The 12282-nt window shown below is 35.2% G+C and overlaps 1 non-coding gene across 1 annotated transcript; it reads right to left on the minus strand.

The window, feature by feature from the left end:
* Positions 1-6992: 6992 nt before the first annotated feature.
* On the minus strand, positions 6993-7099 carry LOC139846253 (small nucleolar RNA R71). The gene has a single exon (XR_011758981.1). It is a non-coding gene; the product is annotated as a small nucleolar RNA R71 (small nucleolar RNA).
* Positions 7100-12282: the final 5183 nt, after the last annotated feature.

Genomic DNA, 12282 nt, shown 5'->3' on the forward strand with positions numbered 1-12282 from the left:
CGCGGAGCTGTACAGTTCAAAGTGAGCCTATAAAAGCCAACGAATTCTGCTCGATTCATGCTTCCCTTTTCTATCAATCTCTCTATATGTATTTATATTTATATTTATAATTATAATTATAATTTTAATTTAAGTTAATAATAATAAGGTTATTGTAAGAATGTTTTACGGGTTTTAAGTCGAAACTCTGTCCGTGTAACGCTACGCGATTAATCACCACTGTGAGCTATGTTCTTCCTTTTTTAAATTAATGTCTCGTAACTAAGTTATTATTATGCTTATTTGAGCTGAAGTAATCGTGATGTTAGACTAAATATTAAAGACGGGTTATTGGATTTTGTACCATAATTAAGGTTTGGACAAAAGACCGACACTTGTGAACATTGGACTATTGACTGTTAATAGGTAGGGGGTATTGTCTAATTGAATGACAACTCATTGGAACCTGTCGAACCTATCTTCAAATTAGTTAATCTAATAATTATTAAATTGATTACTAATGTCCTATTTAGTGACGTTTATACGACATCGTTTACAATCACTTAATTAATCAATTGAATTGGGTAATTGATTATTCATTATGGCCAAGTGAATAAATTAATGTATCATGGACTAATTAAAACAGGGGTGAATTACATACAAGGATAATTGGTGTAATTGTAAACAAAGTATTAAAACCTTGTTATAGTTCGAATCCCTAATTAGTTGGAATATTTGACTTCGGGAATAAGGTTAATTTGACGAGCATTTTATAAATATGACCGATGAACTATTATGGACAAAAATCAGATAGGTATCAAATAAATCCAGGACAAAGGACAATTAACCCAGATAAATAAATTAAGATCAAAACGTCAAACATCATGGTTACGGAAGTTTAAATAAGCATAATTGTTTTATTTCATATTTCATCATACTTTTATTTACTGTCATTTTATTTACTGCAATTTACTTTATAAAAATTTATTTTTTACGCTTTATTTGTATTTTTGTACGCACTTTAATTATTGTCATTTATTTTTACGCTTAAAATATAAAATCGACAAACCGGTCAATAAACAGTAAAAACCCCCTTTTATAATAATATTACTATATATAATTATATATATTTTATATAAATATAGTTGTTAAAAATATAGCGTTAAACTCAGCTAGCTCCCTGTGGAACGAACCGGACTTACTAAAAACTACACTACACTACGATTAGGTACACTGCCTATAAGTGTTGTAGCAAGGTTTAGGTATATTCCATCAATAAATAAATAAAACTTGTATCATCTTTCGTCGTATATCGTAGTAAACAATAATAGTATTTCGTATACACCTCGCATAACATCAGTTACATATATGCCTCGTTTCGAAATCCTTAAGTTAGTAGTCTTGTTTTTACATATGTAGTTCATTGTTAATATACTTAATGATATGTTTACTTATCATAATACCATGTTAACTATATATATATATATCCATATATATGACATCATATAGTTTTTACAAGTTTTAACGTTCGTGAATCACCGGTCAACTTGGGTGGTCAATTGTCTATATGAAACCTATTTCAATTAATCAAGTCTTAACAAGTTTGATTGCTTAACATGTTGGAAACACTTAATCATGTAAATAACAATTTCATTTAATATATATAAACATGGAAAAGTTCGGGTCACTACAGTACCTACCCGTTAAATAAATTTCGTCCCGAAATTTTAAGCAGTTGGAGGTGTTGACGTATCTTCTGGAAATAAGTGCGGGTATTTCTTCTTCATCTGATCTTCTCGTTCCCAGATGAACTCGGGTCCTCTACGAGCATTTCATCGAACCTTAACAATTGGTATCTTATTTTGCTTAAGTCTTTTAACCTCACGGTCCATTATTTCGACGGGTTCTTCGATGAATTGAAGTTTTTCGTTGATTTAGATTTCGTCTAACAGAATAGTGAGATCTTCTTTAGCAAAACATTTCTTCAAATTCGAGACGTGGAAAGTGTTATGTACAGCCGCGAGTTTGTTGAGGTAACTCAAGTTGGTAAGCTACTGGTCCGACACGATCAATAATCTTGAATGGTCCAATATACCTTGGATTTAATTTCCCTCTTTTACCAAATCGAACAACGCCTTTCCAATGTGCAACTTTAAACATGACCATCTCTCTAATTTCAAATTCTATATCTTTTCTTTTAATGTCAGCGTAGCTCTTTTGTCGACTTTGGGCGGTTTTCAACCGTTGTTGAATTTGAATGATCTTCTTGGTAGTTTCTTGTATTATCTCTGGACCTGTAATCTGTCTATCACCCACTTCACTCCAACAAATCGGAGACTTGCACTTTCTACCATAAAGTTCTTCAAACGGTGCCATCTCAATACTTGAATGGTAGCTGTTGTTGTAGAAAAATTCTGCTAACGGTAGATGTCGATCCCAACTGTTTCCGAAATCAATAACACATGCTCGTAGCATGTCTTCAAGCGTTTGTATCGTCCTTTCACTCTGCCCATCAGTTTGTGGATGATAGGCAGTACTCATGTCTAGACGAGTTCCTAATGCTTGCTGTAATGTCTGCCAGAATCTTGAAATAAATCTTCCATCCCTATCAGAGATAATAGAGATTGGTATTCCATGTCTGGAGATGACTTCCTTCAAATACAGTCGTGCTAACTTCTCCATCTTGTCATCTTCTCTTATTGGCAGGAAGTGTGCTGATTTGGTGAGACGATTAACTATTACCCAAATAGTATCAAAACCACTTGCAGTCCTTGGAAATTTAGTGATGAAATCCATGGTAATGTCTTCCCATTTCCATTTCGGGATTTCGGGTTGTTGAAGTAGACCTGATGGTTTCTGATGCTCAGCTTTGACTTTAGAACACGTCAAACATTCTCCTACATATTTAGCAACATCGGCTTTCATACCTGATAATGCTAAAAACGAACATATAATTCATAGCATTATTCCTCAAGGAAGACAAGCTTTTAGTTGCAATTGTTCTATTTACAAGTGATATTCGTTTAAATAATAAAAGGTGAAGACAAAAGACAGATTTGACGAATTGAAGATACAAACGACCAAAAAGCTCAAAAGTACAAAATACAATCAAAGTGGTTCCAATTATTGATGAGAAACGTCTCAAAATTACAAGAGTACAAGAAGCGAAACGCAAAATACAAGATATTAAATTGTACGCAAGGACGTTCGAAAATTCGGAGTCGGGACCAACGTCAACTCTCAACGCTGACGCAACGGACTAAAAATTACAAGTCAACTATGCACATAAATATAATATAATATTTAAATAATTCTTATAATTATTTATATATTATATTTATTTATAAAAACCGTCGGCATACAAAGAAACAAAGTCTTGTGAGCTGGAAAAAGTGGCCATGCGATCGTTTGGCCTGGAAGGCAAAAAGCCATGCGATCGCATGGCAGTAGGTGTGAGGCCACATCTATAAATTTCACAGTTTTTGAGCAAATAGAACACATCTTTTTCTTCTTTCTCTCATATGTAAAGATATATATATATATATATATATATATATATATATATATATATATATATATATATATATATATATATATATATATATATATATATATAATATATATATATATATATATTATAATTATAATTTTAATTTTAAATTCCAATAATAAGGGTATGTTAGCGAATGTTGTAAGGGTGTAAGTCGAAATTCTGTCCGTGTAACGCTACGCTATTTTTAATCACTGTAAGTTATGGTTAATGTCATTTTTAAATTAATGTCTCGTAGCTAAGTTATTATTATGCTTATTTAAGTCGAAGTAATCATGATGTTGGGCTGAATATTAAAATTGGGTAATTGGGCTTTGTACCATAATTGGGGTTTGGATAAAAGAACGACACTTGTGGAAATTAGACTATGGGCTATTAATGGGTTTTATATTAACTAAACGATACCTCGTTAAATTAATATATAGACTTATAATTTGACGTATTTATATATAACCACATACGCTTGACTGGGTACGGTGGGCGGGATATCTATAAATACCAATAATTGTTCATTTTACCGGACATGGAACTGGTTTAATAGTTAATAGAATTGTTGAAACAGGGGTGGATTACATTCAAGGGTAATTGGTGTAATTGTTAACAAAGTAATAAAACCTTGGTTTACACGCAGTCGATAACCTGGTGTATTCATTAAACAAAGTATTAAGACCTTGTTACAATTCAAATCCCCAATTAGTTGGAATATTTGACTTCGGGAATAAGAATAATTTGACGAAGACTTTCGCACTTTATATTTATGACTGATGGACTATTATGGACAAATCCGTATGGACATATCGAATAATCCAGGACAAAGGACAATTAACCCATGGGAATAAACTAAAAACAACACGTCAAACATCATGATTACGGAAGTTTAAATAAGCATAATTCCTTTATTTCATATTTAATTTCCTTTATTTCATATTTAATTGCACTTTTAATTATCGCACTTTTATTTACTGTCATCATATTTAATTGCACTTTTAATTATCGCAATTTTATTTTATCACACTTTTATTATACGCAATTTCATTATTGCTATTTACTTTACGCTTTAAATTAAGTTGTATTTATTTTTAATATTTTACATTAGGTTTTTAATTGCAACTAAAGTTTTAAAATCGACAAACCGGTCATTAAACGGTAAAAATCCCCTTTTATAATAATAATATTACTTATATATATATTTGTATTTTTATAAGTTAAAACTAATATATCGTTAAGCTTGTTTAATTTTCCCTGTGGAACGAACCGGACTTATTAAAAACTACACTACTGTACGATTAGGTACACTGCCTATAAGTGTTGTAGCAAGGTTTAGGTATATCCATTCTATAAATAAATAAATATCTTGTGTAAAATTATATCGTATTTAATAGTATTTCGTTGTAAAAATAATACTATTTCCTAGTACCCCTCGCACACATCAAGTATTTTTGGCGCAGCTGCCGGGGAAATTCTTGCTTAAACGCCGGAAGCGCAACGCTATAAAAAAGATTTTTATTAATTTTTAGTTTCTTTTTATAAAAATACGCTTTTGTAAAAATACGTTTTAAATATACGAAAATATAATAAGAAAAGAAAAACAAAATAAATATATTTTTAATAGTTTGTTAAATATATATAAAGTTAAAAAGTTTTTTTTTTATTTTAGTTTTTAAAAATTAAATTTGTATTTAAGTTATTTATATATTTTATATAATCTCAAAACAGAAAAAAAAATTATAAAAACTCGAGGCCCGTACTGTAGCAGCCCAACCCTGGCCCGAAATCCTTATCCATGCGATCGCATGGATTTTTAACGTGAGGACCATGCGATCACATGGCCCTGTCAGACACGCCACAGTTGACTGCCAAACAACAATCATTACGGGGTAAATATTATTATTATTATTATAACCCTAATTAGGGTTTAGGGTTTTAAATATATAATATTTGGTATTAGTTTTAATTAATTTGTATTTTAAGTTTAATTCAGTTTTATTAAATTATAAAATTAATAGTTTTATAAAATAAATAATATAAAAATAATATTTTTATAAAAAAATAAAAATTTTACTTTTTACAACTTTAAGTATATTTTTATATTTTGTATCTTTTTATTCGTTTTAGCGTAATATTTGTATTTTTCGCTCGTTTTTAGTTTTAAGTCATAGTTTTTGCCATAGTTATTTTTATTTCTAGATTTTTAGGCTTTGTCGTAAAATCCCTTAAGTGCTTTTTCTTTAGACTAAGATTTAGGTGCTTTAGAATTTTGCGACGCCATTTTTATATTTTAGTACCTTTTTAAGTTATTGCCATTTGGGATTTAGTTTTTCTTTTAAGCTTTAATATTTTTAGACGCAACTTTTAATTCTTAGTTTCTAGTTCTTTTTTAAGTTTCGACGCGCTACTTTCTTATTTTATTTTTCGACGCCTATTATTTTTCGTCGTTTTTCGACGCGCTCTTTTTCTTTCTTATTTCTCGACGCTCTAGTTTTTAGGACTTAGATTTTTTCTATTTCTTATCTAAAATTTCTTTAAATTTAAACGAAAAATTATTTTAAGTGGTTAAATTGATAGACATCAAAATTTTCTGGTTCGTAGTAATAGTTGGATTTGTACGTGGATCGGGTTATTGGCACCAAACAGTACTCAATTATATTGAGACCAAACGAATCCTGCCCCTCTGCTGCATCTTTTGGCTATTCGAAACGTGGGCATAATCAGAAAAGTCTATTAATTTGATAACTTATATAATGTTTCTTATTTTTTTAACTAATAGGATATTCAGTGAATGCACCAAGCAAAACGTTCACCACCTGTAACCAGATCAAGACATCTAGCAAATATTGTCGCCGTTGATTTTTCTTTAGAATCGTCATCCAGTCAATCAAGTACTCCAATTCAAATTTCCGATAATCCATTTTTTGAACCCGACCTCACAATTGAGAATCCGGAGAATATTCAGGGACAATTCATAGATCCTGAACCACTAATCTTTCCTCCGGAACCACCAATCATTCAAACAGAGATTGTAGAGGAACCAACCATTAAATCAGAATCCTTTAGTGATTCAGATTCAACAAATTCAATTATGGAGAATCTGGAACCTCTAAGTATGGAAGACTGAATGAGAGCTAAATGCACTGGCCAAGGTTACGCAATTACTCAACCAGACATAAATGCACCAGATTATGAAATCAAAGGACAAATTCTACATATGGTGACTAATCAATGCCAATTTAGTGGTGCACCGAAGGAAGATCCAAATGAACATCTTCGTACATTTAATAGGATCTGTACACTATTTAAAATCAGAGAAGTTGAAGATGAACAGATATATCTCATGTTATTTCCCTGGACTTTAAAGGGAGAAGCCAAAGATTGGTTAGAATCGTTACCTGAGGGGGCGATTGATACATGGGACGTTTTAGTTGAAAAATTTCTCAAACAATTCTTTCCAGAATCTAAAGCCGTGAGACTTCAAGGAGAAATTGTTACGTTCACACAGAAGCCAAATGAAACTCTATATGAGGCTTGGACAAGATTTGAAAAGTTATTGAGAGGATGTCCGCAACATGGTTTAGACACTTGTCAAATAGTACAAATATTCTACCAAGGATGCGACATCACTACAAGGAAAGACATCGATATAGCAGCTGGTGGTTCTATTATGAAGAAAACCGCAACTGATGCTTACAAAATTATTGATAACACTGCTTCCCACTCACATGAGTGGCACCAAGAAAAAGATATCGTTAGATCATATAAAGCAGCTAGAGCCGATTCTAGCCATGACTTAGATTTCATTTCCGCAAAGATAGATGTTGTCGAGAGACGAATGGAAAAGATGACTAAGGATATTCACTCAATACGAATTAGTTGTGAGCAGTGTGGAGGACCGCATTTGACAAAAGATTGTCTCAGTATTGAACTAACAATGGAATAAAGAGAGAATGTTTCATACATAAACCAAAGGCCTGGAAATAATTATCAGAATAATTATCAACCGCCAAGACCGATCTACAATCAAAACCAGAATTATAACTGAAATGTTCCATACAACAACCAATAAGGTCCTAGTAATCAACAAGTATCTAACAATACTTACAATCAGCAAAGACCTAATTTTCAAAATAAACCACCACAAACCGATGATAAAAAGCCAAATTTAGAAGACATGATGTCGAAGCTAGTTGAATCTCAAACTCAATTTTTCACATCTCAGAAACAAACCAATGAACAAAATGCTCAAGCATTTAGAAATCAACAAGCTTCTATTCAAAATCTGGAACAAGAAGTAAGCAACCTAGCAAGGTTAATAGGTGAAAGAAAACCGGGAAGTCTACCTAGTGATACAAATGCTAACCCCCGAAATGAAACAGCTAAAGCCATTACCACAAGAAGTGGTATTACACTTAAACCACCCGAAATACCTGTAATTTCTGATGAAGCTATTCCTACTCCACAAGAACCACAATCTGAACAAAATAAGGAAAAAGAACCGGTAGTTGAAAAGGTTAATGAAGATAACACAGTTAAAGCTAAACCTTATGTTAAACTGTAACAGACTGAAACCCGGGCTAGTTGTAAGTTGTCCATTTTGCCCTAAGGGTTTGTGCTTAGTCTTAAGTGCTTTTATTTTAATTATTTAATTAGTGTTTTATTATATTTGTGTTGTGTCCAGTTTGTGACAAGGGTCCCAGAACAGGTTTGTTTATATTATTTGGACTTCGTTTGGGTTACCTAATCCTGTACGAAAGATATCAGATAACTGGTAAATACCCGTGTGTTGCACAGTGTGGGAATTAATCCCAAATATGTGACTAGTGTACTGTCTTCTTCTTTCCATTTCTAGAATTTTTCCCACACACACCCGTACCTTCATCCCTCCCACCTAACCAAACCCTAATTCCTAAATTGTGTTCTAGAGCTCAAATTGTTCATACCATCTTGTTTCTTACAGATTACTGAGTCTATCAAGGTAAGTAACATGTGTTTTTGTGTTTAATTCGTTGTTAAATTCTTGGTTTTGTGTGAGTTTTTGTAAAAAGCTTGAATTTGTGTCAAAACAAGTGATTTAAGTGTTGTTATGGTCAAATTGTTGTGAATTTTGAGTCTATAACAAGTAGTGAACAAGTTGTGGTCGATTTTGGTGTTTAAAACGAGCTCTAGATCGAGATTTGAGGATTTCATCGTGAAGTCCGTAGCCTTTGTTCAGTTTCTGAGGAAGATGAACACAGTCGGCCGACTGTCTAACGACAGTCGACCGACTGAGGGTGAACCGACCGACTGGCGAGTGAACCGACCGACTGAGATTTGCCTTCGGCCGATTGATGTATTACCCAATGAATCGACCGACTGGACAGGTCAGTCGACCGATTGTGTCGACAGTCGACCGACTGTAAGTGTCAGTCGACCGACTGTGTGTACAGGGCAGAATGTTTTACCAAAGTGCCTTTTTCTAGCCGTTATGCTGCCCGTTTATATTTTGGCGTTCAAGATGTAAATTTTGAAAGTGCATAAGTGTTAAGCATGAAAATTTTAGCGGACGCATTTTTTTATGAATTTGCTATAATTCGCTGTCAGTATGTCTAATCTTGATGGGAACACTATTCTAACTTGGTTTTTGCTGTTCTCAGGAGATAAGGACAAGGAAGAAGCTCAGAAATAATAACTGAGCAGTTGCTGGTAATTGGTGAGTGGGTCTATCTACGGATAGAGTTTAAGTAGCATATCATGCTACAGTGGTTGACTCTTTTACCATGCATAGTGTAGGAATTGCCATGATAGAATACTATCGTTTGCCTGATGTTGTATGTGAATTATGTGTACACTGTGTGAATGGCACCAGTCGGGTCTAGGGAGACTGGGGACTCGAGACTGTGCCTAGGAGAGGTTAGAGTTCGTATGAGGTCAACCGTGCCTAGGGGAGGTTGGGTCCATAGGCTACTAATTGTGGAGTATAGTGTGAACGATGCACCCCCATGCATCTGGATAACTATACTGTTAATTGAGTAGCAGGGACTATCGGTAGACTCAGGCCCGATCAGCTGGGAGTCGTGTGCTCGTACAAGCTGCCGATCCTCGTATTGTCTTATTGTATGCTAGTTGATAGTTAGCATGTGTTGTTGTTAGTATATAGCTTGTGTGTGACTTAAGCTATATCTGTTAGATAGATTCCATTCACTTAGCAGTGCGCTAATCCCCCACATATTCTCCCCTTGCAGGTTTAGGTACTGCTAGTCGGGAAGGGTGCTATTGCAAAAGACATGTTTGACAACCCAACTCTGATGTGGACTTTTGTATAAATAATGTTTTGTGATAACGTAACACCGTTGTGTAAACTTAAACGTAATGACGTGACTTATATTGTGTTTGTTAATAAAGTCTTCCGCTGTGTATTAAAAAAAAAAAATGGCCGGTGTTACAATTTGGTATCAGAGCAAGGTTTGGCAGCAAATACGTGTGCGTATTTTGTTCCCAAACCCTGAAGCAAGTCAAACATGTCTGTGGGAGTGGGGGCTAAGTGAAAATAGGATATACGTGTGTTAGTTGTGATTGAACTAACTGTTATCCACTAAGCTTTTGTGTGAGCTGTTTTGTAGCACAGGTATGGCTGATAGAAACGCAACTGGCCCATCTAACCCCGGAACATTCAGAGCACCAGAAGAGGGTGTTGAGTCTGATGATGATCAGAGTAGTTACATCCTTCAATTAGAAAGTAAACTAAAAGAGGTTGAGGACAAAATTAATGAGCTTGAATTGGCAAGGCATTCTGGAAATGATGATACACCACCTGGATTTCCAACCGCGCAATCCCAAACGATACCTAATGTGCACCAGAACCAGTTTCAGAATCAAATACCTAACCAATATTATATGCCACCGCAAAACACTTTTACTTACCAAAATCCCATGATGATGAATCCATACCAAATGCAAATGTTCCAACAACCTTACATGCAACCACCCAAAAAGTGTACTTATAAGAACTTCCGTGATTGCAAACCCTCTGAGTTCTCTGGAAGTACTGATCCGACTGTAACTCTCAATTGGTTGCGAGAAGTTGAAAGGGTATTTGAAGCGTGTCAGTGTGAACCCGAGCTGAAGGTAACATATGCTAGTAGACTGTTGAAAGGTAGGGCTATGATTTGGTGGGATTCTTTGATTTCTAGTATACCAAAAGAGCAAGTGAGTATGATCACATGGGAGCAGTTTCATGGGAAGGTGTGTGAACAATATTGTAACCCATTTGATATGAACCGAATCAAGACTGAGTTTCTTGAAATGAAGATGACACCTCAAATGACGATCGATGAGGTAGTAGAGAAGTATATGGATAAACTAAGGTTTGTACAACAGTGGGTGCCAGACGAAGCGTCTCGTATACAACATTTTGTTAATATCATTTTGCCAGAGTACCGAACTTTTGTTAGAACGGTTACGTCGTTGTCTCAAGTGGTTGTGATGGCTAAGATGGTAGAAAGTGATGTTCAGGCCGCCAGAAATAGAATGTTTGGTAATGTGCTACAACAAGGTGGGCAAGTATCTGGTCAATCAGGATCTAAATCCAAGAAGTCTAGTGGGTTTAAATCGAAGGGTAAAAGTGGTCAGAGTAGTTCTGGGTCTGGATTAGGTAAAGGGAATTAGTGTCACACGTGTCGATCTTCTCACAGTGGTCAGTGTTCTGAGGCTACAAGAAGATGCTTAAAGTGTGGTGTTGTTGGGCATGAGTCTTCAGCATGCCCGTATCCGAATAGTGTGTGTTGGAGTTGTCACAAACTAGGGCATCGTGCAATTAGTTGTCCATCGAAGAGTGGTAGTTCCGGGGCAGGGTCAGGGGCGCGTTCAGCATCAGCTGGAGGGTCAACTGCCTCGAGTGGGCAGAAGAGGAAGAACCCTCCAACAGCAGAGGCTAGAGCTTTTCAGATGTCGGTGGAAAATGCTGTGGCAACCGACGAAGTAATCACCGGTATGTTTCTAATCAACTCAATACTTTCTCGTGTATTGTTTGATTGTGGTACCAATAGGTGTTTTATGTCCCTAGATTTCTGTGCTAAGTTGAATTTACCAGCTACTGTGTTACCCAAGCCGGTTAGTGTAGAAGTAGCTAATGGTAAGACCACACCCGTCACAACCTATGTGACTGGGGTTTGTATAGAGATCGAAGGGAAGTCTTTCCCAGTGACTTGTTTAGTGTTACCTATTCCTAGCTTTGATGTAGTACTAGGAATGGATTGGTTGAGCTCGCTTAGGGCTAATATTAAGTGTGATAGGAAAATGATTACCTTTCGTTCGACCGATGGAACCCGTGTTGTGGCCCGAGGGGAGCGGGGAGGGTATAATTTTCTGTTGATAACCATGATGAAAGCGAAAAAGTCGATGGCAAAGGGTTGTAAATCATTTCTTGCATATGTGATTGATGCGAAGAAAGAAAAGAAAACAGTGGCCGATATTCCGATAGTATCAGAATTTCCCGAAGTGTTCCCAGATGAGTTACCAGGTCTGCCGCCGGTAAGGGAAGTTGAATAAAAGATTGAATTGGTTCCTGGAACAACTCCAGTTGCAAAAGTTCCATACCGATTAGCGCCGTCTGAAATCCGTGGAATGATGTCACAGATTCAAGAACTATTAGATCGTGGGTTTATCCGACCGAGTTCTTCACCGTGGGGTGCTCCGGTATTGTTTGTTAAAAAGAAAGATGGGTCAATGCGTATGTGTATTGATTATCGTGAATTGAACAAAAGAACAGTGAAGAATAAGTA

This window comes from Rutidosis leptorrhynchoides, chromosome 4 (genome assembly GCF_046630445.1).
Source record: "Rutidosis leptorrhynchoides isolate AG116_Rl617_1_P2 chromosome 4, CSIRO_AGI_Rlap_v1, whole genome shotgun sequence".
In the NCBI taxonomy this organism is placed as follows: Eukaryota; Viridiplantae; Streptophyta; class Magnoliopsida; order Asterales; family Asteraceae; genus Rutidosis; species Rutidosis leptorrhynchoides.